At 35.3% G+C, this 27,499-nt stretch overlaps 1 pseudogene; it reads right to left on the reverse strand.

Moving 5' to 3' along the window:
- Window positions 1-12,886: 12,886 nt before the first annotated feature.
- The window catches only part of LOC104874443, a 20,627-nt pseudogene continuing 6,014 nt past the window's right edge, over window positions 12,887-27,499 (reverse strand).

The following is a 27,499-nucleotide window of genomic DNA, read 5'->3' on the forward strand; positions in this document are numbered from 1 at the left end:
TTGCAGGATACATGTATGCTACCTGGGTGACTGAATGATATTTTGATTGTCTTATTTTAATCTAATTTTGACAATCATCACATAGAACTTCACTTCAAATGTACTTTACATGTTTATCAATGAAGTAGAATTCCTCATTTCTTTCAAAACATCTCATTAATGTCCTAAAGTTGTTTACCTTTGTTGTATTAGCTGTGTCTCAGTCACTTCTCATCACTGAGGCACAATGTCCAACCCTCACAGTTTAACAAGGAGAGGTTTATTCCGGTTTATAGTTTAGTCTGTTGTCTCTTGGCTGCAGGACAGAAAGGCATCGCAGAGGGGTGTAGTGGAGGAAAGCTGCTCAGGGTAGGAGGGGTAGGAGGTGGAGAGAGGGGGGAGTCAGACAGGGGATATGTTCTTCCGGGTCATGACCTCAGTGATTTGCCTGTTCTGACCAGACCCCCCTTCCCAATGGCAAATCAGCTATATCACCCTGATGGTTTAGTCACCTTCCAAAAGACCTATCTGTGCACCTATGAGGCTTTTGGGGCACATTCTCCATCTAAGCCTTAACATTTCCAGCTCCTTAAAGATGCATATGCATCTGTTTATACAAGATACATTATAAGAGCTGCCAAAATTTAGCAGTTAAAAGTCTAAGCCTAAAGTCTCCTCTGAGATTTAAGGCAAACTCTTAGCTATGAACCCCTGAAGGGGAGGGGGGGACCAAAAGAAAGTTAAACACTACCAACATACAATAGCACAAGGTAAACAATCTGTTTTCCTGTTTTTATTTAAGTTTACTTTTTGGTGTGGAAATTGAGAGTAATGAAAAAAATGAATAGTTAAAAAGACACTGGAAATAGACATACTTCCAAACTAGTCTTTTGTTGAGTAAAGGAAATAACTAATAAAGATTTGATGTTGTGGGTGCTCAGTCCTGGGTTTGAGGACAAAATATTTTGGATAATTATATGATGTGTAAATTATTATATAGTGATACCTCATTTGTCAAATGGCTCCAAGTTTGAACTTTCCACGATGCAGACAGCAAAGTTTGAAAAAAATCTGCTTGGTGTTTGTAATTTCTGCTCAGTAATTGAACTAAAAGTCTTGCCTGAAAAAAACTGTATGTTCTGAGAGTGAGAAACCTCTTGCCGCAGACACAAAGAGGTGACTCTTCAAAGTGCTGTTCTTGCCCAAACAATACATAGTGCTTGAAAACATTATGCTTTTTTTTTTTTTTTTTTTTTTGTGCAAAATACTGTAACCATGGCTCCAAAGAAAGTTAGTGATACCAGCAATAAAGCTGACAGGAAAACTGAGAATCATGGTAAGAGTTATAGAAAGAAAGAAATTGTGAAATTTGTTAAAGTCCTGGAAAAATAAATTTACAAGTGTAAATTTTGGGCCTTCTAACCAGTTATTTGGTGTTCTGTTCTTTCTTATTGGAAAGATATGTTTAATTCTCAAACTTTTCCATATTTGAACACAAATTTGGAATGAATTGAGTTTGACAACCTGAGATATCAATGTATACCGAAATTAATTAATTTAAAAACCACTGGGTAGAGTTTTCTTAAGTACACATTAAATACATAACACACTTTTCAGTAATGATTGAAGTTTTACTAGACAGGAATACTCATTTTGAGGAAATAGAAAAAATAATGCTAAGATATATTTATCACTTATTTTTGAAATATACTTAAATATAGCAGTGAATAAGACATATTTTTATTCTTATTGTGATAAAATATTATCATAAAAAGAAACAAAAAATTAATCGTAATCCCACCACTCTGAAAGAATGCAGTTAATATTTCAGTGCATTTTGCCCCAGTTTATGTTTGAGTATGGTGTCATGTACGCAATGTAGTTGAAATTATTCTCTGCATCCAGATTTCGTTTTTATCTTTTCCTTTAGCTTTTTCATCATGAATCTACCTTAAACCATTTAGCATTCTTCAAAAAAGTAGCTCCCTCCCTGGTGCTGTAATTGAAAATGGGACCTCATACAAGGTAAGTACTTGGCTATTGAATAATATCCTCAGCCCTTTTTATTTTGGAACAAGGACTTTCTGAATTGCTCAGGCTTGCTTGGACTTTAATCCTCCAATCTCAGCCTCCTGAGTAGGTGGATTATAGGCCTGTATCACCATACCCAGCTCAAAAGCATTATTTTTAATGGCCATTAATAGTAAGTCACATAGTTTTACCTTTAAAATAATTTTATTGCAAAACTGTGATGAGTAGTTTTGTTCATAAATACTTATCTAGATCCTGATCATTTCTTTAAGATATATCTTAGAAATCAAATGAATGGCTATTAAAAATGGGAGCATGTTAAAGGTGCTTTTAAGTATCAATTTTTTTTCCCAGAAAGAGTGAAATGTATTAGATTGCTGCCAAAGAAGAGTTTGAAATGCTTATCTCACTGTACCTTTGTCATCATTATATATTAATGCAGATTTCTTGCTAGGATTGTTTCACATTTTCGCTTTTGCTAGAGGATGCTATTCTGCAGTGGACATCTTCCAGTTGGTTATTTCAGACATAGGTAATTAATAGATATTTTTTGTGCAATCTCTATTCTCCAGCAATTGTTTTAGGTTTAGACACAGTAAGCTTCACCCAGCTTTAAGTGAATTTAACTTTAGGTAAAGATACGTACAGATGGAGAAGAAAACAGCGTACATAACGGCATAGAAGTTTTGTGACTTTTACTCATAGGTTCAAACTTCCCAATTACTTTGCATTTGATACATAGAATAAAATTTTGGTTTGTGAGCATAATTTGTTCTGGAAACATGTTTGTAATCCATAGCACTTGTACATCAAAGTGAATTTCTGCAAAAAAATAACGGATGATCTGTTCCACAACCCAAAATATTTATACAAAAATGATAATGCTATAGTGTAATACAAAATATAATGAAAAATAAATTAGCATGCATTTGTCTTTGAAAATCATGGCTGGTGTGAGAAAGACAAGAGAGAGGGGGTTATTGTGTGGGATGACTTTCACTATCACTAATGGAACCACTGCTAACTACTGCTTAATGGAATCTTTTTCTTTTTGTGCAACTTTAACAAAGGACCTATACAATGACACTTGCTTTTGCCTCCTTTTGAGGATTTTGCAGAAATACGACATTGCACTGTCTTTAAACAGATTTATTGCTTGCAGTGCTATAGCCTTATTTGGGTGGTGCTTTTTTTTTAATTCAGCATCTCTGTATTTGTTATTTATTTATTTATTTTCCTCGTTGAGTTTATTGGTGTACATTTTAGGTATACAGTACAGTTACAGTCATTATTGGGATCTTGAACCTTTTCGTGACAGCTCTTGGTTCTCATTTTTTCCCCTTGTCCCTGCCCTCCCTTCACCCTCTCCTCCCCTCCCCATTTGCAAACATTTTATTTCCATTTTTTTTCATTTTCTCCTATTTGTTTCCTTTCCCTTATTACCTTTCCCCCACCCTTCCCACTTTTCCTACACCTTTAGCCCTTTTCGTTTCTACAACATTTTGCAGTTTCCCACATTTTACACAGCTCCCTAATCTTGCTTGAAATGAGGGATTCTTCTGGTTTTTTGTCCTCCTCCTCTGCAGCTGAGATCTCCTCCATCACCTCTTGCTTTTGGGAGATGATGGTCCATAATCCTGTAGTAGGAGAGAGCGAGAGAAACAGTGGCTCAGCTGTGATCATGTGACATTCAGCATCTTGTATACTCATATTGCATGATATTGCTTGCTTATCAAGTTAAAATTTATTAGAAATCTTTGCATGTTTGAAGATCACTTGCAGAGCAAGTTACTCGCAGTCTAAGGTTTTATTGGCTGTAGTGATGAAAAATGAAGCTGGGTGGGCAGCCCATTTGCATTTAGGGAATCCATCAGCTCCCGAAGTCTTGTACTTTTTATATAGCTAAGCAAGGAGTCTTTTCAGGTAATATAGGAGAAGCTCCTATTCTGCAGTGCAGGTGTATCTTATCAATATAGATTCCACATTTCTTGATGAGTAATTTTAATTATGAGTGCAAGTTCTTGGTCCAGTCCAAATGATTGCCTGGAAATTCTTAAGTATGTTACACCATTGTAGGTAATCCTAAAAATTCCACTAGTCAGACATAGGCATAGGTGAAGCTAGATAAAAGCAATTAAATGTTAAACTTTCCATCAGTCGTGCATCTAGAATTTTCATTAAATATACTCTGTAATGCTGAGACTCTTAGAGTTTATTCTCTTGTGTATGATTTTGTGTTGTAGGTACTTATTTCACATGCTAATTATGAATAAGGTACTGGGCCTAGTTTTCTTGGTGCAGATCCCAACTCTTGCTCTTAGTTGTCGCTTGACTTCTCCCCTTGTCTTACCTATGAAAAGATATTAACATCAACATTATAGAATTGCTTTATGGAGTAAAAGAGTACTGTATATACAAGACAGTTGAATCCTGGCACTGGATTTATTAGGTTCTATTTTATATTTTTTCTTTACTGTTTTCTGTTTTCCTTCCCAATGTTACATATTTTGTACTTGCTTGATTTCATTTACTAAACATTCTTTCAGTCATTTTTTTAAAAGGATGGATATCCTGTCAAAAAATTCTTAGTTTTCCTTCATTTGAGAATGTATAGGCTTTAAAATTTCATTCTTGAAGAATAGTTTCACTGAATACAGGATTCTGGTTTCAGAGCTATTTTATTTCTACATGTGAAAAATATGCTACTTCCTTCTAGTCTTCAAGGTTTTGAGAAGGAATCAACCATCTTTGAACTGTTTCCTTTCAGCAGTAAAGAATCATTTCTCTAGTTGTTTTGAATATCTTGTCATTAGTTTCCAGAAGTTTGAGTGTGATTGGTCTTGATGTAGATTTTTAAAAATTTACCTTGTTTGGATTTCATTTTTTTGTTTGAGTCTGCAAGTTTGCTCCCCCCTTTCTTCCACATTTGGGATATTTTCAGCTATTATAACCATAATACTTTTTCACCTCAATTGTATTTCTCCTTTTCTCTGTGACTTTTCATGCAAATATTAGACTTTTTTTTAATAACAGTTCCCAGAATTCCTAAATCTCTGTCATTTTTAAAATGTCTATCTGTTGTTCAGACTGAGTAATTTCTGTTGTACTGTTTTCAAGATAACTGATTCTTCTGTCACCTCTATTCTTCTGTTGAACTAATATACTAAATAATATACTGATATAATAAATTTTTTGGTCACAATATGTTTTAGTTTTAATAGTTTTACCTTTATTAATTTTTGCTGTGATTTTCTACATTTTTTCCCCTAAGGTGCTCAGTTTTTCATTTTTTAAATTGCATTTTTCTCTTTTGTCTATTTTTGGAAACTATTCACTATGCATTCTAGGCTGTCTTGAACTTGAGATCTTCATGCCTCAGCCTCCTGAATGTTGAAATTATAGTTACGAACCACTACATCTGGCTCCAGAACATTTTAAATTATTTGTTCAAGCATTTTCATGATGATTTTAATTTTTTTGACAAATGTAACATGTTTGTCATCTTGGTGTTGCCATGTATTGGGTTTCTTTTTTTCATTTAATTTTAGTGCTTTATGCTTCTTGGCATGTTGCATTTTGCTTTAGTAAAGCTATTACTGTCTAAAAGTTTTCTATTTGGCAAGGCAGCAGTTGGTGCAATAGCTGGAAAGAGGAGTTTTTTGTTTTTTTTTTTGTCTGTACCTTTCATCATTGCTGGTTTTCAGAATTTTAGCTGTAGATTTGGAGTATATGAGGCTATAGGAATGAAAATAATTCATCCCCGATATGTCTTTCCTTGTGTTTTGGCTTGCTTTGCTTGTCTGACTTCTTTTGTCCTCATATTTGTTTCATGTAAAATACTCAGAGTTTTTAGTTATAGTTAGCAGGAGGAATAGAAAAAAGAACATCTGTGTTCTCAGAAGTGGAAGTTCACTGGCTTGATAGTTTTTTTTTTTTAATGCCTTCCTAAATGATGGTAGCTATTCTTGACCTAATATTTTCTATCGTGGTATATGTGATGATAAGTTATTTTATTTTCTATTTGGGAGCTGATTGAGCCCATTTCTTGATGAAATGTAGGTAGATGTACTTAGTTTCTAGCATAAAATCGAGTATTTAATATCTATATCCTGTATTTCCGTATCAAAAATAAGCATTTACCAAGTTGGTTCTTATAACTAAACCAGCAGTCCAGGTCTGATTGTTTGGCAATCTGAATTAATGCAGTATATTTTCATCTGCTAAAATATATTGTTAAAAGGCTGTTTTAGACTCTTATTCTGATAGCAGGAAGCTGTGGAATCTTACTACACATCCATATGATGCAACTTCTAACTGTGAGATACTCTTTGCATCCTCTTTCCTCTTTTTGGCAATTGAAGGATACGGAAAGATGTCAGGGCTGTTCCCTTCCACTCAGCTGAACAATAGTCATATATTTTCAAGCATATATAAGCGTGTTACTAAACCAAAAGAGCAGAGTGTGGGTAAACATGCCTGGAATCCTAACACTCTGCGAGGCTGAGGTAGCAGGATTGCAAAGCTCTAAACTTCAGGTCAGCACCCTCATTTTCAGAGTGATGCAAGGATCAGTGATTGTCTACTTTGCCAAATTTGGTTTCCTAGTTAAATTCATATGTTCATATTCCCCCCCACCGATTTACTAATGGAGGTGGGATTTTATTTGCATTTTTTATTAGCATATGTTTGCAGTACATAATAAATACTTTCATCCTGGGGAACTGGTACATGTATATATCACAGCTTGATCCTTTTATTTTTCTGGGGTTCAGGCAATAGTTGGTCAGTTTTTAGAGTTGCTGTGTTTTGTGTGTCTTTATAGGTATTTTAGAAGAAGGAAGCAACAGCCAGTCAGATGCCATTTAAAACTAAAATCTCACAGCCTAAGCTATTCTCAAGAGAAATTTAAAATTAAGCCTCAGTATAAGTGAGTTTTAAAAAATTGAATTAAAGAATTAAGTTGCTAAAATTATGTCTTCACTTAAAAATCAATGACACACGAAGATGATTTTATTGAGTTTTTAAATTTTTTCAGATCTGTGCACCAAACTCCTCTTGATGCTTGAGTAGGTACCATATGCTGATTTGTAACTAAGCCAGTTTTTACATTTGGACCCAAAAGTAATGTTTAATTCTGATAGATGAAACATGCATACCTTTATAAGTAATGAAGCATTTGCAGATTTTTTAATACATTCCTAAAACTTAAGTGAACTTCTTAGTAGTAACTTAGAGTTCTTCAAAATACTTGTTTATACCCCATTCTAGCAGTATCAGTTTATTGCTGTAGTTAAAAAAAGAATTGCAGTTTAAAATCTTACAGCAGCAACCAGAAGCTTAGAATTCAGTCTGAAAGTCATGTGCGAGGTTTCTTCTGACTTGGGTACACTTGGCAAGGCCCACTGAGATGTCTGGTCAGCTGTGAATTAACTAGGTGATTCTGTGGATCTTAGCTGAGCTTCCTGGTGTGTACAGGGCCTTGCCTGAGACACTGACTGGACCAACCTCTTGTCCCTATGTCCCATGTGGCAGGCGGCAGGCTAGACCAGGCATGTTCTTGTGGTGAACGCAGAAGCATGAGAGAGGTGCGTGGAGAGACAGCACACAGGAGAGTACCAAAGAACATGGAAGGTGCACCATGCCTCAGTAGTCCTAAGGCTGGAACTAGAAAATGTTACTTTCTTTGCATCTTCTTGGCCAAGAAAGTCATAGAGGTTAATGACATATACTCTACCTCTTGATAATAAGGACGAAAAAGTACTTTCTAAGGCTGAAGATATAATGGAGGGGGAATAGCTAATGACCATTTTTGCAGTCATTCTACTCTTTCAGGAAAGTCTGAAAGTGGGACTTAGGACCCTGGTTGTCATCTCCCTCTCTTACTGGAGAATGAACCCAGGGCCATTGTAATGAGTTGCATCTCTAGCCTCTTTAAAAAATACCGAATAGTTTCTCTGGTGTGAAAGACTAAAAGTGTAAATAAGGATCAAATGGTATAATTGAGAGGGTAAAATAGGAAGAAAATGGCTAAAGGGGAAGTGGGAAGGGGAGGGGAAAGGAAATATGGGAAAAGAAAAAAATATGAAAAGAAAAAAGGGAAACAAAGTCAAATAGGGAAGGGTGAAGGGAGGGCAGGGGCATGGGGAAAAAACAAGAATCAAGATATATCATGTAAAGGTACAAGATCCCAATGATAAATGTAACTGTATTGTTTGCTTTAAATGTACCAATAAACTTAGTGGAAAAAACTTTTTAATTTTAAGACAGGGTCTTGCTAGATTGCCCAGTCTAGGCTCTAATTTTCAATCCTACTAGTTTAGCCTTCCAGAGTGCTGGGATTGCAGGTGTGCACCTGAAATGCCTGGGTTGAGACCCTGTTTTATGCCTCCTAAGTTTCTATTTATTTTTTAATTAGTTAATTTTATTGGTATATTTAAGGTATCCAATGTAGTGGCATTCAGCATTGGAAATTTGCATCTTTACATAATCCATCTTGATAAGTTCCTATTTGTTGCACTAGTTGTTCTTCCTAATTACACATACCAAGAGTCTGGGTATTGATAAGGAAAACATTTGTGCCTTAGGGTATATCTTAGCCCTTAAGTGCTGATCTCCACAGAGGCTTTTTTTTTTTTTTTTTTTTTTTTTTTTTTTTTATTTCTGTTGAGAATTTAGTAGTTGTTTATAAAGTCAGATTCAGAGAAATAGACTTGGAAAAAAAAAGCACATAACAATTGGAAATGTCTGGTACTTTCCAGATACTGGAAAGTATCGAGAATTATAGAGAATGTTTTTGAAGATATAGAAAGACTTTTTACATTGTTTAACTAGTCTACTTCTTTTAAGGGTAAACCTCGGGTAACCAGAGTGATAATACCAGAATTGAATTACTGTAGTTATCAGGGTACTCACTTCACACCCTATATCCTACAAATATCATTAGTATTTCTTTTTGGAAAGCAAGTTACAGGACAGCTTAATAACGCTTCAGTGTGTGTTTTTGACTCACAGTGAAATTTTAAAAACAGCCCACTCACTCCTTGTCCTTCTTTGTGAACCTGGAAGTGGATGAGAAAGACGAAACTGTCACTGAGTTGTGGCAGCTTCAAACCGCCCTTGTTTGCTGTCCCCACATCTCTCCGTGCCAGTTCCAAAGTACCTGCTGCCAAAATTAGTTTTGGAAAAAATAACATATTTCGTGTATGGCATATATTTGAAATTAGCAGGAAATGCAGCCAAGATTTAGAAATTAACAAGGAAAAAGTTATTTCTGAAAATATTTGAGAGCCAAAGAAGAGTGTTTGGTTTAAAACATTAGGACATTTATTATTTAGTAAATTAAAATTTAAAAATCTCAGAAGGAGCAGCACAATATTTTGTTGACTATGTGTAAATAATTCTTGTTTAAAAAGCTTTTGTTACAAATTAAAGGAGTAATTTAAATGTACCATGTATAGATTAATCTGATAATCTGGTACATGGTATTTTGTGGGTTTTTTTGTTTTTTAGATTAAGTCATGACCTTCTGCTTGTTCCATATATGAAAACTGATTAACTATTGATCTGGTACCTTTAAGACAGACAGATGTAATTGAGGGGACCCAGAACAAGAATTAAGTCTTCCATTTGTAATATGGGGCACTGCTTAGACCTGGCATCTTTATAAGTAATCTGTTATTTCTACATAAATGTAGAATTGTCTCCTGTAGCAACTTATGTCTTTTAATTGAACTCAAGGTAAAGAACATTCGCTAGGCTGTTCTGCACAAAGGCAGTGAATGCTAAGTAGGGATACAAGAGCTTTGCAAACTGATCTCTGACCGCAAGAGATTTAAAATCCAATTGAGGAGAACAGGATTTCTTAAGTGGAAGATATTGCTCCTGCCAGAGCTCCATGCATATGAATGTGTGTTCTTTTAGAATTCTAGAACAGCATAAAAGAAGGCTGGTCTGGGTTAGGAATCTTTGAGCTTGTTGATTTCATGGTTCCTTTCAGAGCGCATGGAAATGAGGCCATATGTGTTGTCAGCTAAGCTCAAAAGTACACATTTTGAATAGGCTTTGGTAACCTAGAAGACCGTCTGTTCTGTCATTGCAGTGTTGTGCAGTGTCTTTCTCATTTGTCTCTTTCCAGCGTCATGAGATGCAGTATTATCAAAGAAATATTAGCCTGGCCCTTTTGCCTCTGCCCCTGCAATAAAGATGTTTGCTCTGCTTCTTATTTCTTTTTTGTCATTCTAAGTATCCTGCATAGGTGAAATGGATTCCAGCAGCTGCACCAAGTCAGACTGATGACTAGAACTGTGTAGGCTGTAAGTGTCCAGTGGAGGACAGGTGACCAGGTGCAGCCACAACTGCAGGGCCTCACCAAGCAGCTCGTTCACAGGCAAGAAAATTCTAGGTGCTAAAAACTAACTACACCACATCCTAGTGGTGGAATAAGTGAAGAAGACCTACTAAATATGATGCTTTCCCAGCACTCTGCAAAGGAATCTTGCAGATCATTTTTTTTTTCTTGATGACACCATTCACAAGAAGCAGCGAGAGAGATTTGTAAAATGAATCAACTACTTACCATTATTTGACATTTATCAGGTCCTTTAACTCTGAAGTTTCTTTTAACTGTAAAATAGAGCCAATTAACAATACCTTTCAAAATTTACTTAAGAATGAAATGAGAAAATACATTGAAAAGTGCCCTTAAACATAAAGTACTATAGATATGCAATTGTTTTATAGTTCAAGTATAAGCTAGATAAATTTGCAAAAAGTAGAATAGCTCAAAAGCCAATGGCCAGACTTAAACAATATTTTCTTTGACATAGCTATCACTATGTTACAGAAAAATTAACAGAGTAATACTAATAGCTGAAACCCCAGCTGGAAAGTGACAGATGACATGAAGAAATTATTAGCAATGATTTAGAGAATTAAGGGGTCACTTTTTGCTAAGGGAATTTGGAAAGGTTTGTGAGGCAAGACTTTGTCAGACAATTTATTATGGACCTCAAAGATTTCAACAGGCGAAGGTAGAAGGGGGAAGTAGGGGACTATTGTAGGCGTGGGGTGGATGGGAATGGAGATTAATGGGGAGGATGGTAAACGCAGGCTTTTAAAAATCAAGAAGAGAACTCTGGTTTGTTATGGGAGCAGTTTCTACAGACCTCATTTGGGAGATGTTGGAATGGGGCTTACGTACCAGTGAAGAAAACAAAAAGGTATTAGAAGAAAAACAAATTGTGATAAGATGTGAGAGAAAGGGGTCCAAGAGCATGGATAAAGGGGTGTCAAAACATACAACAGCGCAAAGAAACTTTAGGAAAATAAAGCTGAGTCTGTTCCTTGGCCTGGCAGGGAATATGCACCAGTGAAGAAATTCTCTGAGTGGATCTGGAGAGGTAAATATGTTATAAAGGGGATAAAAAAATGCTTATCAAGATTAAAATTGAGGATTAAATTTCAATTCAATTCTTTTCTATTTCGATAGAGTAGTCTTTCGTCTGTTCATGATTTATTAAAATAGTTTCTGTTATTCATTGGTCAGAAAAGAGTCTTTACTTAGTTTAGAAGGTTTTGGTATCACATGGTCATTCAGATTTTGTGGCCATTTATGAACTTCAGTGCCTTGGAAGAAGTTGTGAAAAAATAGGACGTCCAATTTTGATATTTACGAGGCAAGAGTTATTTTACTGCAAACAGAAGATTTTCTTTTACTTGAGTTAGCCAGAGAAAAGATGAATCAGGTAACTTGATATGGACAGGAATATGACTTTGGCTTCTCCTTTAATTTCTCTGAACTCATGCTATAATTTTTGATTCTAAGACATTATCTTAGAGATGACCAATATTAAATTCTTTGCTTCCTGAATTATTTTTTAAAATAGCTTTATTGAAATATAATTTACATGCTATATACTTCATTTAAAGTATATGATTCAGTACGTTTTAGTGTGTTCATTGATATGTAAAACCAATACCAGTTAATTTCAGAATATTTTTGTCATCTGAAACACTGTTCCTTTAGCTATCATTCTCTCATCCTACCGTTCCCTATAACTAGGAAGTGTTTCGTATATCTGTTAATATATAAAACCCTCGCTAGTCAAGTTTAGATCTTTTTCATCACCTCAAAAACTTTATTTCCTTTAGCTATCACTTAACTCTTATCTCACTGCCCCTTCTGCCAGCCCTAGGCAACCACTGACCCACTTTTTACATACAGCTGTCCCTGTTCTAGACTTTCATATGAATAGAATTAAATCTATTATTTTGTGACTAATTTCTTTCAATCATGTTTTCAAGGTTCATCCATGCCTTGGTACTTTTCATGGCTGAATAGTACTCTATTGTGTGGATAATTGCATTTTGTCTATCCTTTCATCAGTCGATGGGCATTTAGGTTATTTCCATCTTTTGGTCATTATGGATAATGCTGCTGTAAAAGCTTTCTTGTGTGAATATGTTTTTACTTGTCTTGGCTATAGACATAGGTGTGCTAGGTCATTTGTTCTAACTATATTTGACTGAGTACCTGAAAAATTTTTTCAACATGATTTTACCATTTTACATCCCAGTAGTGTATGAGACTCCCAATCCTCCACATACCTGGGCATTATTTTCTATTATCTGACCTTTTTCAATATTATATTTATTGTTTCATTATAGTAAATAGTTGGCACAGCAAGATCTACATACATATACAGAATTATTATATTTAAATGCATATAAAATATTTACAGTTTTGAAATTAGAACTTGAGGAACAGTTTAACTTTTACAACAAAGATAAGAAAAGTGTCAAAGACAAAAATAGAGTCAACAGTAAAAATACAAGTCCACATTATTAATTTAGCACGTGGAAACTTTTTTCTGGAAAGCTATATCTTCTTAATCTGATTGTCCAAGTCATCAAAATATGGATGATTCAGTGCCAATTTGCTAGAAATTCATTTGGAAGGATCCTAGACTAACATTTTACAGAGCAAATCCAAGCCATTTTCATCCAAATTTTTGACATGGGATGTTAGGCTTCCTGGTTTCCATTTGGAAAATATATTCTTAGAGTCCTGTAAGATTCCACTTCTGGCCACACTTCACTGTTGGGAGTGCGCAAAGCTCTGACAATCCTCGATTTTGTCAACTTCTGAATCCTCATGGAAAAGTGATTTGTTTGTTTGTTGCCAGTTCTTGTAAACACGGTGGGTAATGTAATGTCAACTCCCAGCAATGTGTCTGCATCTCTGTAGCAGTGTTACTATGCTGTGTACATAGACTCTAAAAGGTATCGAAAAGCCCTGGCCAGACCAAAGTCAGCTAGTATAATTGCTCCTGTCTTACTAGTCAACAGATTTTGAGGTTTTTAGTTTCTGTGAGGAACACTTCTAGAGTAACAAAACAAGATCCTTTGAAGGACTTGGTACAGAAGCTTTCTTCCTCCTAGTATTGGTGAATGAACTCAGGACCTTGGCGCTGAGTTACCTCCCCAATCCTTTCTCACTGTTTTATTTTGAAATAGGGTTTCTCTTAGTTGCCAAGGCCAGGCTCAGATTTGCATTTCTCCTGCCTCCACCCCCCATTGCTGAGATTACAGGGATGCACCTTCACTCCTGGCTACAAATAACTTAAGAATCCATGAATTGCCCAAAAAGAATAAAATCAAAGTATTTATTTTCTTAAAATTGTCTTTTTTTTCTTGGTACATGTCGATGACACATAATGAGTACATATACTATCACATCTTGATCCTTTTTACATCCCTTTCACCTCCCCTGCGCCCCTCTCCCTCCTTCTGTGGATCTTCTTCCTATCTCCACAAGGTCTACTTCCCTGTTTCCTGTCATCTTTCTTTTATTTTGCTCTTAGAATCCAAGTATTTCTTGACATTCATGGAAAGAAATTCAAAGATGTGACATAACCTGGAAGCGCATCTTGAAGACGTACTACATTTGGATGATGAAGTCTTTTAATAGCAAAATTTCCCAGATTGCAGTAGTAAGAAACATTTCCTCTTCACTTTCTAGTCTGATTGTCTTCGTGGTGACCACTTAGACTATAGTTTTGTATTTACTTTTATATACGGCTTCTGAAGTAGCTTCTCCAGTTTTCGCTCTTTGCTGCAATCTTTACGCGTTTCTCAGTAGGTGTTGGATCCTGGCTTATTGTTTTGTGGTGGCCGCAGTGGCATCTGCCAAATCTGAGTCTGTCATATTTTCTGACTTTTTGACTCTACCATTTAATGGGAGATAAATGGCATGTCGTTTTGGTTTTAACTCGCTGTTCCATCCTGGCTAATGAGATTAAGCATCTTTGCATATGTTTATTGAATATCTTCCTTGAATAAATGACCATTCAAATCCTTTGTTCATTTTAAAATTTGGACTTTTTATTATTGAGCTCTGTGTGTTCTTTATATATTCCAATACAGATTCCTTATTAGTATATGATTTGCAAATACAATTGATTATTACTTACAATTTTATTTATTTATTACATCTGTGTGTAACTTCCCAAATCAACACTTGTGCTTCTGTGGTCATTCAAGGTCATGTGGCTATGCAGATTAGTGAAATGTTTGAGTCATTTGGAATGTTCTCTGAGGAGGTGGAGTAAGTCCTCTGCCTTCTTATTTCAGCCCTCCTACTCTAACATATGTCAATTTTTCTAGACTGCTTTTCATATTTTTATGGGTTATCATGTTCACTTTGCTGTTTAAGCGAGCTCCCAATACAGTGTGTCAGTGCTGCCTAGTGTTCAGAAGAACCAACGGCTGTGATGTGCTTTGTGGAGAAAATGTATGTGTTAGATCTAAGCTTTGTTAAAGCATGAGCTGTAAGTGCTATTGCCTATTAGTTCAATGTTCATGAATCACCAATGTATATTAAATACAATGTTTTTAAACAAACACAAAAGAAGATTATATATTGATTGGTAAACAAAAATATGTCAACCAGGGGCTCACAGAAACCTAATTCTATATTTCTTTTAGGGGCAATGGATTGGTATTTTCTAGTTTAGCATTGCAGTAAATGTATAGGACACAATTACTATGAATAATGAGAATCAACTACATTTTCTTTCATTCTGTGTACGGCCCTTTTACTTTCCAGATGATGTGCTTTGAAGCACAAAAGTTTTAAATTTTGATGAACCACTTGATATATTTTTCTTTGTTGCTTTTTTTGGGTATCATATCTAAAAATCCTTTGCAAAATCTGTAGTCATGAAGACTTATCCCTATAGTTTTGTCTAAAATTTTTATAATGTTGCTTCTTACATTTAGTTTTTTGAGTTTATCCATTTTGAGTTTATCTTTTTTTATATGGTATGATGTAAGGGCCCAACTTCATGTTTTTATTGGTATATGGCTATCTAGTTGTCTTAGCATTACTTGTTGAAAAGTAATAGCCCTGGCATTTTTGTTGAAAAAACAGTTGATTGTAAATATGAAGATCCTCCCCCATTCTCAGGTCTGCTTCACTGATTGTATGTCTCATACCAATGTCAGGCTGCCATGGCTACTGTTGCTTTATGATATGTTTCTCTACATTATTAGTTCTTTAATTTCTTTCATCTGTTATATAGGTTTTCAGAATATAATTTTATTACCTTAGATACATTCAATAAGTATTTTATTCTTATGATAGTATAAATGAAATTTGAAAGCTATATCCCCATTGTTTATTGTAGTCTATCCATTCTTTATCATTCACGGTCTCTTTAATGTGCTCTGTTGTTTCACATCTGGACCTTTGTGAATATGATTCCTTCTGTCTAGAAATTGTTCCCATTTAAGAGTGATGAATTGTTACATACTTGGTGGTCATAGAAATCAGTACTAGTGTTATGGAAAATAATACAGAGGCCTTTCACAAATTAAAAATAGAACTACTCTATGATCCAATAATCTCATTTTGTGTTTATATGCAAAACTCTCTCCAAGAGATTGTTGTATTTTCATACTCTGTAGCACTATTTATAATACTTAAGATATGAAAACAACATACGTGACAAGTGATAAAGGAATAGGTAAATAAAATGTCTCACACACTGTGGAACATCATTCAGTCTTAAAAACAGAGAAATCCCATCATTTGTGATGTCACGGATGTTCTTACAGGACATTATGTCCAGTGAAATAAGCCATGCACAGAAAGGCAAATACTGCATAATCTCACTTATATCTATAATCTAAAACAGTTGAAGACAAAGAAATAGGGTGTAGAATGCTGGTTACCAACTGCTGGGGCTGTGTGGAGGAAATGAGATGTTGGTCAGAGGGTGAAAAGTTTCATTTATGCAGGATGAGTACATTTGGGAGATCTAAAGCACGATATGTTGATGATAGCAAAGGATGAGTTAATTAACTCATTGTGGTAATCGTTTCACAATGTATACATATATCAAAACTTTACATTGTATATCCTAAGTATACATAATTTTTATTTGTTAATTATTTCAATAAAGATGGGGAAAATGAACTCAGTTTTTCCTCTGTATTCTATATTCCTTTTCATGTTTCCTAAAAGGAAAGTGAGAAGCAACCAAGCAAGCAAGAAAGGAAAAAGGAATTGGGAGTTGATCAGTTTTCTCTATTAAATTTAAATACAGTATACAAACACCCGAGGGATGCCTAGCTCTGTGATTAAGAGTCCTGAATTTTTTTAATGGGACATACTTGCGTCTAAGTCACAGTTCTGCCATCATCTTTTCTGAAAATTTTTTTTTTCCTCATAATTAAATGGGACAAAATGTGTAACATTTTGCATTAATTTACTTACTTCACAGGCTTGGTAAGAGGCTTATATGTGTTAACATGGGTATTAGCAGTAGTGCAGTTATTTATTGTTTTTATCTGTGTAGTTTTAAAACTGTGTTATATTATCAATCCATGGTACTCTCAGAGATTGTGCTAGATACCCATCTGTTACGAGAAAAGCTATAGTAATGCTGGTGGTGGCAGTTGTGGTTGGAGCAGTTTTAGCTGGAACTCAGTCCTGAAAGATAACACCAAATAACTTTCTTTTCTATTGAAAATATCAGGATAAGATCAAATTACTGGATTATAAGTCAAATGTCAAGCTTTTCTGTCCATTTTCTGAGAGCTGCCTTATTGGAAATGACTGCCCTTTCATTAAATGCACTTTAATGTTACAATTTCTTGATTTTTTTTTAATGGTCAGCTGTACTGAGGATTCAAGTGGCTGTTACTAGTCTGTAAAATTTGCAGACTTTTCATAAATACTTTAGTATGTAGTGTTAACCATGAACACAAAGATACTAAAATGTGTGATGATTTAAGAACTCTAGATGTAAAATTCTTAAAATAGTCTAAAGAGCATGTGATCAGAGAGTCCATAGGAACTTGCAAAGTATACATTTTTAAAAATAAAATAAATACTTTTTCATAGTTTTAATAATCCAAATTTTTAATAAACCTAAGACCTCAGAAGATTTTTTTGTCTCTATTCAAATGAGAAAGTTGCTGCAAAAATTATAGCTGATTATGCTTATTTGTAAGATATATATGATTTACACTCACCAGGTATGACTTATATCAAGAACTATCAAAAATGATTTTGCCTATTCTTTGGACAACAAACTGTAAGAATGTGCCAAAATGGATCTTATCATTATATATTACAAGTGTTATGAAAATGTACTACAGAAATAATCTAAAACAGCTTTGCTTTTGGAATCAATTTTCAAAATCTTGTTTCAAATATATTCATGAATTTAGTAAGTAAATTTAGGTCAATATTTGTCTATCATTGCTTTCAAACTAGGACATGAGTTTCATACTTCTGTGGCTAGCTAGAGTCCTGTGGCTCAGGAGTATATTTATGGAAACCAGTTGGGACTATACTTTCTTAGAGTTAGTTATCACTGGAAATGAGATTCTTTTAAGTGGCTTTTATATTTGTGAGGTTCACTCACTTCCCTCCTTGATACTCAACTCTCTTATGAACACATTATGTTCTACTCCACTTGGACATCACTTCCTGTAACATTCTCTTCTTGTCCAAAGTCTCATTTCATAAAGATGAGTTTAGGTCACTTTTGAGCATAAATGTTTGTGTACCTAATATCATTTTTCAGTGAGAACTACATTGTTCTCTTTTGTCTTATAGTAATTTTTGCACCCTGGAGCAACTCTGGAATTTCCATGACATAAAGTTCATTTTCATGCATGTGTGCATTCATCTAGCAGTTCTCCCATAAAAATAGTTTTTGTTGCATACTCTATGCTATGCATCTGAGGGCTCTTAAAATACAATGATAAATGAGAGAGAAATCCTGTTTTGTTTACTTCTAGGGCTTCATCTCTTTACAATCTATAAATGTTATGAAGTTAGAGACTTTATTTGTTTTGTACATGCACTGAACCAACATAGTCAATTAATAAGTAATTTCTTTACTGAATGACTGAAGGGTTTTTAGAAAACTATTCAATTTTATTTATGTTTAAGAACTTAAAAAGGAACAGAATTATTCTGTAACATATTAAGAAGAAAGAAAATTGAAGCCTAAAATAAAAATAACTTTATCCATACTAATTTGTTAAACCCTACAGCTGTTTTCAGTGAAAAACTGAGTAAAGAATGTTAGAATTGGGAGTGTCTTAGTAATACCAACTGATAATAGCCCTTCTTTTTGTAATGAGGCAAGAAAAATTGAGGAATCACCCAAGGTGCCATAGTTATCCTGCAACAGATTTAGGACTATATTCTGAGTTTTAGCATGCCGTGCTTTTGATCATCATCCTGTACCATAACTCTGTGTGAAGATTTCCTTAAAGTAGGGATTTGTATTTTACACATAAAGCTTTAGGCACCAAGGTGAAATTATATCACCCTAGATAAAGGTCTTAACCTCTGAGAGAGTTCTGTAAGTAAATTAGTATAGTCAAACTAGGTAGATATTAGTATTACATTTCAGGAAAAAGTAACTTGATCTGGCTGAATCCTAAAGTTTATACCATCTCCTGCATAAAAATGTTGCATGAAAATGTGCTGGGGCTTTGACATGTGTAGCAACCAATCCTCAGAAGAGTGAGTCACACCTCCTCCTACTCTGCAACTGTCAGTACGGGCTACTGGCAAAAGGTTGGAAACACTGCAGTTGTGTGGGTTGGCTTACTGGGAGAGAAGAGGCCATGAGCCAGGAGAAGGCAGCATTAGAAGAATATGGGAACAAAAGAAGAGAAAAAAAAATGGAGCACCAATAATGGATTTGACCATTGGATATAGACTCTAAGGAAGAATGAAGCTAATTTAAATATTTTCTAAGATCTACAAGCTTCAATTGCTGCAGAGGAAATAGAGGTACAATATTGAAGATACTGAGATAGGAGGCTTTAGAATAGGTTATGTTATTAGGATCAATAAATTAGGCCAAGAAGGTAGAAGGTAGAATAGGGAATGGGGCAGGCAAATTAGTTCTACACAGAAAGTTGGGAAACAAGGTGGAATTCCTTTCTGGGATTAGTGGTTTAGAGTCAGCTTTTCTTGGATGATATGTTGGGGGAGTGCCTGCTCTTTCTCTGCTGGCTTGAGGGTGTGAACTTATTCTACTCTTGCTGCTTATTGCATGTACTTTTGGGCTGTTTCTTGTTAGTTCTAGAATAGAGTCTTGGCAGGGAGATTTCTGGAGATTGGACTAGAATATTGTGGGAGCTAATCATAATTGAAATAATCTTCAACATTTCAGAGTACAGCTTCCATGACTAATGATTTATGAGATCACATGAGTTGGATCTTGGCCAAAGGTAGGGATTTAAACATGTTTTTTATTTGTACATGTTTGTAGTGTGTAATGTTTATATTTATTGTAGGGAATTTGCACATCTTAATTCTTTCTTCCCCTTCCTTTCCTATCCTTCCCTCTTCTCTCCAACTTGTATTCCCCTTCCCATTTGCAAAATCTCTATTGCAATCATCCCACACCATTTCTTGTTCCCCTTCCCATTTGAAAAAGATAGTTCATACTGATAGTGAAGCTGGAACTAATCTCAGGTTTTCAGAGTCCAAATTGTACTTTTTCCTCCTGAACTATATAGTAACATTCTAGTGAAGTATGTGCAGTGTTCTGGGTGATCTTATCCAGGACCGTTATTCTCTGGGTTACCACTGCATCCACTGTGCCTAGTCTGATGCCTGGTATATGGTAGGCACTCAGGAGCAGTGTTCACAGGAAGAATGAACAAAGCAAAACAAATAAGAAAGATACCCAGCAGTGGAATAGCTGGGTCAAGTGGAGCCACTAGTCCTAGTTCTTTGAGGTATCTCCAGGAATAACAGTGATATTCAGTGATGGTGTTTAATGATGTAAGATATTTTTCCTAATATATTTTACTGTTAAAGATAATGTCTTATCTATCACCGTTTTGACTACCTGACCCTCTCCTAATCCACAATTCAACTAGTACCTGCTCAAATTTTGGATTAAATATTACACCATTTTAAACATTAAACCACATCATGGATCAATATCACTCCTCCTATATTAAACACCTCTGGAATAGAACACTTACTAGTTGCCTTAGTTACTTTCTTGTTGCTGGGACAAAATAACTGACAACCACAAATAAAAGGACAAAAGGTTTATTTTAGCTGGCAGTTTGTAGATATTTCAGGCTGTAGTCAGCTGGCTCCAGGGCAGGATAGCACAGTAAAGGAAAATGGCAGAGGAGAAACAGTCCATAGAGTGGCAGGCAGGAGGCAGCTGGCAGTAGCGAGTCTTCCTCCCCTTTTTATTCCACTCAGGCTACAAGCCTTTTGGTTGGTGCCACCCACACCCAGGGCCTCCCCATTATGCACACCCAGAACTATGCTACACCAAATCAGTGGACTAATCCAGTTACCACAGTCCTAATCCAGTATCACACACCCATGATCCAGCAACCTCCCCAATCCCCACTTAGGTGTGTGTGAGTCTCTGGGGGAAGGTACTAGATATAAGGTGTAACACCAGGCCATAATATTTTTTTCTCTCCTCCTCTTTTTTTCATGAAACAGAGTGACAGCTTTATTTTACTAAAACCTTTCTTCTTCCTTGCTTGTATTAAGAATTCCTTAATAATATTGTTTAAAAATACTTTTTGTTAGTATTTTAAATGTGATTGTCTTGAAATCTCCTTGGGATAATTGTCACTCACAATTCTAAGTACTGAATTTAGTTCTTAGTAAGTACCTACTGATGAGACAATGTTTTGAAAAGAAAGTGAATCATTCTACTTAATTTTGTTTTTTTTCTTTTGTTGAGTTTATTGGTACATTTTAGGTATACAGTACAGTTACATTCATCATTGGGATCTTGTACCTTTACATGACAGGTCTTGGTTCTCATTTTTTCCCCTTGTATAAAAGTTGTATATGCCATAGAAACATGGCTCAGCTTGTTTAAAACTGGTTTTAGTATCAGGTACAACTAGGTTTGCATGCCTGTCTAGCACTTAAAAAAATACTTTGGTAAGTTTTACAATATGCAGAGCTTCAGTTTTATCACTTCTGTATGGAGATAAATAGTTCTTATATGGCTGTTATGATAATTACATTAGTTAATAGGTGAGACACTACTACAATACTATATAAATTATAGCAGGCAGTATATATTTCTTCTGTTCTACCTTTAAATAATCTAGGGGAAAAGACTATTTTTAACCTTACCTCCTACATTTATAAGGTGTCTAATTCTGGGCAAATACCTTAACTTCTCCAAATTCAGTTTTCTACAAAATGAGATTGTGAGAGAAGATCAAGTATAATAGCTAATAAGAATGGATTTTGTTAACTATAAATCCTATCCTAACGAGAGGTTGTTTTTGTCATTTTTGTTTTAATGGCCATGATAAGAGACTGAGAAAGGATATTATGTTTTAATTTTCCTTCTTCTTTCAGTAGAAGAAATTTTTCCAGTGCCTTGAAAGTTTTTGAACCTAGCTTAAACTTAGGAAACCTACCCTCAAAGTAGAATATTATCTCTTCTTTTCTTGGCCTTAGCAGTCTAATTATGATGGAATCATATTTATTTGTATATATTATTTAATGGTAATGTTAAATATAATATTCTGTCATTGTTTCTGCACCAGAAATTCTGCTGCTAGATACATTGTCATTAGTTCATTGACATCATTGCAGAACAACTGCTTCTGTCTCTCTTAGCATATCTTTGAAAAATAATACTATATTTGGTTACAGTAATAATCACATCTTAACAGCAAATAGGCATCAAACATGTTTTGAAATACATATATTTGTGAGCTTTAACTTCAAGAATGGCATGAGTAGTATTTGAAAAGTCATTTATAGGAGACATATATAATGCTTTACAGACAAGGTTTGTCCAGGGCACAAATGTTATGTTAGTGTTAGGCTTAGCTGTGTTTTTGAACCTAAATGGTCACATGAATGTTTGGTTTCCATTTTTGAACTTTCAAAATCTCCTTATTTAGATTTGTCTTTTCACGTAGGACCATTAATCAAGACACATTCCATCACAACTGTTGCCACACATTTCTTGCCATGTGCTGTGTACTTTACTTAGAGCTTACTTCAAAGGACTATAATTTCAGTATTTCATCATTTCAGCATTTCATCTGTCGTTCTGGCAATATTTGATGCCTCTTTTATCCTTCAGGGTTTTTTCATCGTATAAACTATTAATATATATGAGAACGCATGTGTCTCTCTTAGACTCTCATTTCCATCTTGCCTACACTGCAAAACCATGCAGTCTACAGTAAATTCAGTGTGGATGGTGTAAGTAAGTTATGGAAAAGCCAAATGTGATTGGACAGATTCATAAAATGTAGTCAGATTGCCCATGCTGTATATATATTTCTTTCTCTTTCCTCTACACCCACACACAAGGCAGAGTGTTTGCATATATACACACTACAAGAGAGAAGTCTTGGCCACCCATAAATAAGTTGATAAAGTCTGAGAGTCACATACCACTTACTCAAAATTGAGTTTCAACTCATGAATCAGCTGTAGGGAACGACAAACAAATGGCTATGGGCTCATTACTGTGCCAGTTATGGGCCTTTTCCAGTGATTGGTTTTTAATCTAAAAATAGGGGCATTGGGCAGTTTCAAATATTTCATGTCAAGGGAGTAAATATCCATAATCAGCTACCCCGTTTTTCTTCTTGAATCAGTACTCATTGTTAATGCATACAGGTTAGAAAAATTGTTGGCTACAGGATTTCTCGGTTGTAATTTTATCTCAGATGCCAGAGCAAAAAACCTATGACCTCCTTGTATTAATGATTTTTCTATTCCTGTATCCTTCATTTTCTGACATGACTCGTGTCAGAAAATTAATGTCATCTTGTTAGCTGGTTGGTGTACTTTTTCTGCACCCATTCCATTTTTCATGCTTATTTTTTTCCAGATCTGGAGATTGAACCTAGGGCCCTGCACATAATAAAAAAGTGCTCTAACACTGAGCTAAATCCAAGCCCTCATAGTCATGCTTCTTTCCTCCTCTTTTCTTGTTCAATGTATTTATCAGAACTGTTTTGGTCATGACAGAAATTCAAATGTGATTGATTTAAGCAAAAGGGAAACTCATTGACCTACTTGCTTCCTTGACCTGATGCTCATTCCACCAAGAACAGGGCTTTGGAGAGCAGACGCACGACCTCCCTTTCTTATAAAGGAGAATTTTCTTATTCTTGAGATTTTCCCTTTGTGGACTCTGTTACATCTTTTCTTGAGTTCTGCTATGTCTAAGTTTTTCAACCTTCCAGACAGAAGAAACATGTCATTGGGTGAAAGATTTCCTTGCTTCCTTCTGTGGGAAGAAACAGATCTTCTTCCATATTGTAAGGAAGGCCATGTGGGGCTTAGTTAAGCTTACTAGGCCTGGTTTGTAAGGGCAAAAATGTTATATTCCTCAGCCCCTTTATAAAAATGATACAATCAAAATTATAAAGGATATGCACAACATTTTGTTGTTACACTTGATTTATACCTTTCAGAATTGTATTTCTTTCTCAAATTGTTTTAAGAATTCTAAAAGCTCTTCATATAGATATGTATGTCTTTAAGTAGATTGTTTAAAACAAGCAATAAATTTGGTGGTGGATACACATTTTATACTTCTATTATACTCATTTATAATCTATTACCCTCTTTCCCTCTCATAACATTTTTGGGTTCTGTCACAATATTTTCTGGTTTCTGATGACAGCTTGACAGATGGGAAACATACCACATACTTTTCTCCCTAAAGTTCAGCATTCTTCTTCAACAAAGAGAAAGCTTTTGACTCTTTCCTAGAGCTGCTGGTGTTAAGATCTCCCTAACCAATGCCCTCTCTTTGTTCCTTGGTCAGGAGTCATCATCTGTGTCTCCCACCTGGAGAACCTTCTACTATGGACTGCTCTTTACAGATAGGTTCATATTTGCTCTTCACACTACAGCTGCTTCGGCTTGGAACTTCAGGTGTTCTCAAGCAGGATTTGCTTAGTTTCTAGTTTTTTGTGTAGCTGGGGTTTTTACTTTAATCTAAGTAGGGATTTTAATACAACTGAAGGTGGAGAATGAACTGATGAATGCCAGAGATAGGCCAATTTGTGTGGAATTTCCTTTTTTTCTTTTTCTTTTTGGCTGCAGAAGACTGGGAAGAATGCACTACTTGACATGGGAGTCCAGAGAATGAGGAGATGGTCATGGCTCAGGTGTATGCTTTTCACGTGACCCAATGGCCTGGCCCCATGTACGTCTGAGAAAGGGGGAGAGGGAGTACTGTAAACCCAAGGGAGCCTTTTTCTCAAGCTACTCTGTGAGACCCATGGGCACACCACCCTTCAGTGCCCAGTCTTGTGGTAGAAGGTGTCAGAGTTGGGGAAACAGCACAGCCTTCCATCGCTGCAAAAAACACAAGGCTCTTTCAGTGTGCTGAGACTTATGGGGAAAATTAGTGTCATTTTGTTCTCAAGCTTTTGCTAGCAGCTTTGAGAGAAACAGGAGGTAGCATCTTTCTGCAGACATCGACATCTTCCTGGTGAGAGTCTGCTGCACTGAATGCTGTAAAGTGTTACCACATTATTTTTCTGGTAGCAGACCCCAGTGAAAGGGATTTGGATCAGAAGAACTTGGTAGAACCCAGTTGGTAATAGGGCAGATGATTCATGAGCTCCCTTAAGATTCACTTCATGGACTCCTGGGAATTACTGAGTAAGACTGGAATCTCACATGAACAATCCGAGGCAATAGTAAAGTAAGAGTTATTACTTTTAAACTCACTGAAGTTATACTTGATGAGGCCTGGCCAAACTGTTTACTCATTTCAAGATTTGATCTCATGATCCTTTTAAGTAGATATTGTAAAAATTAATGCAAATATCTTGAGGGCAAAAACAAAATAAATACAGATTTACTATTGTGACCTTGTTTCTCAGATAAATTTTGCTAAAACCCAAAGAGAATATACATCTTTAATACATAAACACACACATAAAAGAGAAAGAGGAGGTGGTAGAGGAGTGTGTGTATCAGAGAGAGAAAGAGAGAGAGAGGGAGACTGATTATTTATTTTAAAAAATACTTGACCATAGAATGTTAAATGCAGGTGATTTTGATGTACTTTTAAAATACTGCCGTTTAACAGACTTGTGTTATAGTGAACTGGTGATGTTCCCCCAGGGAAATAAGCTATGCGCAGTCCAAAAGCTACTGTATAATTTCTGGGAGTGTTGGTGAAGTGAACCACATGTCTAAGCTTGTCATGTGACTGGAGATTGAGGAAGAAGTTATTTTTGCTGTTTTCCCATTGAGCTGAGTTATAGTCATTGTCTCTAGTATCTACCTGAATTGTTTCCTTTTCAGAGGGAGAACTATTAATAAAAAACTGGTGACGTCTACACACTCCATAATTTCATTTACTTTGTCCATTTTAGAATGTTTAATTTAACTTATTGGAAGCCCTTGTGAACTAACCTATTTTATAGCAGCTCTTTCCACAAATTCTGGAGTTCCAATTTAGCCTCTTAACTAAGTCACATTTGAAGACTGTTTACAATTCTAAACAATGTCATTTTCATTATTTACTAGGGAAGCTCCTTGCGAATAAGATAGTTTTTCTGTGGTTGCTTGGAGTTTGGATACACTAGATTAGTTTTTATTCCATTGCCTGTGAATATATTTATGTGATCATTTTGGTTAAATATTTCAGGGATTTATGTAAACAGAGCCAATACAAAGCCTTCCTTTCTTGAAGGACATTCTCTAGGAATAGTAATATTTATGTGTTAGCTTTGCTCCTCTCTTCTTTGGTAGTATGCAGTCAGCCATAAGAAATGTGGTTTTTTTCAAAAGGATCATATGTCATTCTTCTCAAGTCATCAGAGCCATTTCCCACAGAACTTTGGCTCCTTTGCTTACCTTGAATTTCCCATTGATATTTCATTTAAGTGTAACTAGGTCAAACAAAGCTGACTGGGTCTAGACCGGACTTCATTTTTTTCCTTCCCTTGCATGCCTACTTTAAAAGTTTCATTAAAGGTTATTACTAGGCCTTTTCCTGTGTCTTCAAACATATAAGCAAATGCATCTTTTATGAGATATAAAAAGAAATAGAAGTAAAAAAACACATCTAATGAAGTTTGGAAGTCATTCAAGCCCTTACAGCTTGACACAAGAAACCAAAACCTGCTTTTCTATGTTGAGATGGTTGCTTATGATAAAATGACAGCTTACTAGGCTTCCTGTTTATAAAGCCAATACAGTATTTGAAAGTCAGCTGTATTTTAGTTGATATAAGTTGAAATGATTAAAAAATAGAGCCATATAAAATGTTATATAAATTTAGGACTAGAATATTACAATATCTCTTGGTGAAATACACTTGAATAAACTATTTCCAATGAAACATTGCTTTATCAGACCTTAAACGATATTAAAATAAAAGTTTGGTTATCTTGTGATGCTTTTATACTCATAAACTGGAGCGATCGTGGGGAAACCACATTTAGCTGACCTGTGGGTAAGCATACCTAAGCATATTATGTGAAATAAATGATCTCCTAGAGACAGGCAGAGGACTTCTAGGATGTTTTTAAGGTCGGTGTGGCAGGATAATCAGGGTCAGGAGTCCATATGCCTTCCTACAGTTTCATACTATTTTATAGATCAGAGTGAATTGCTCCCTGTTGGGTAGAGGGTGAGACACAAGCGTAGCCGGTACCATGGCAGCCGTGGGAGAGAGTGGATGGGATCTTGCGGGGTCTTATTAGGAAGAAAAACTATCTTCTATCTTAACCTACTGCCATTCTATCTCATTCATAATTTTTCTTTAATCTACTCATCCTTTAAAACAGTTCTAGTAAATAGGTTTATTAACTAAACATTAACTATGTTACACTTACAGAAGAGAAAAGCAAGTTTGAAAAATGATATTGAGGATAGCTTCAAAAGTATTAGGAAATGGTCTAGGTCACATAAATTCTTTATAAATATACTTTTATTGAGATTATATATATATAT

The sequence above is a fragment of the Fukomys damarensis genome, unplaced genomic scaffold (genome assembly GCF_012274545.1).
Source record: "Fukomys damarensis isolate Sample0158 unplaced genomic scaffold, DMR_v1.0_HiC HiC_scaffold_31, whole genome shotgun sequence".
Taxonomy (NCBI): Eukaryota; Metazoa; Chordata; class Mammalia; order Rodentia; family Bathyergidae; genus Fukomys; species Fukomys damarensis.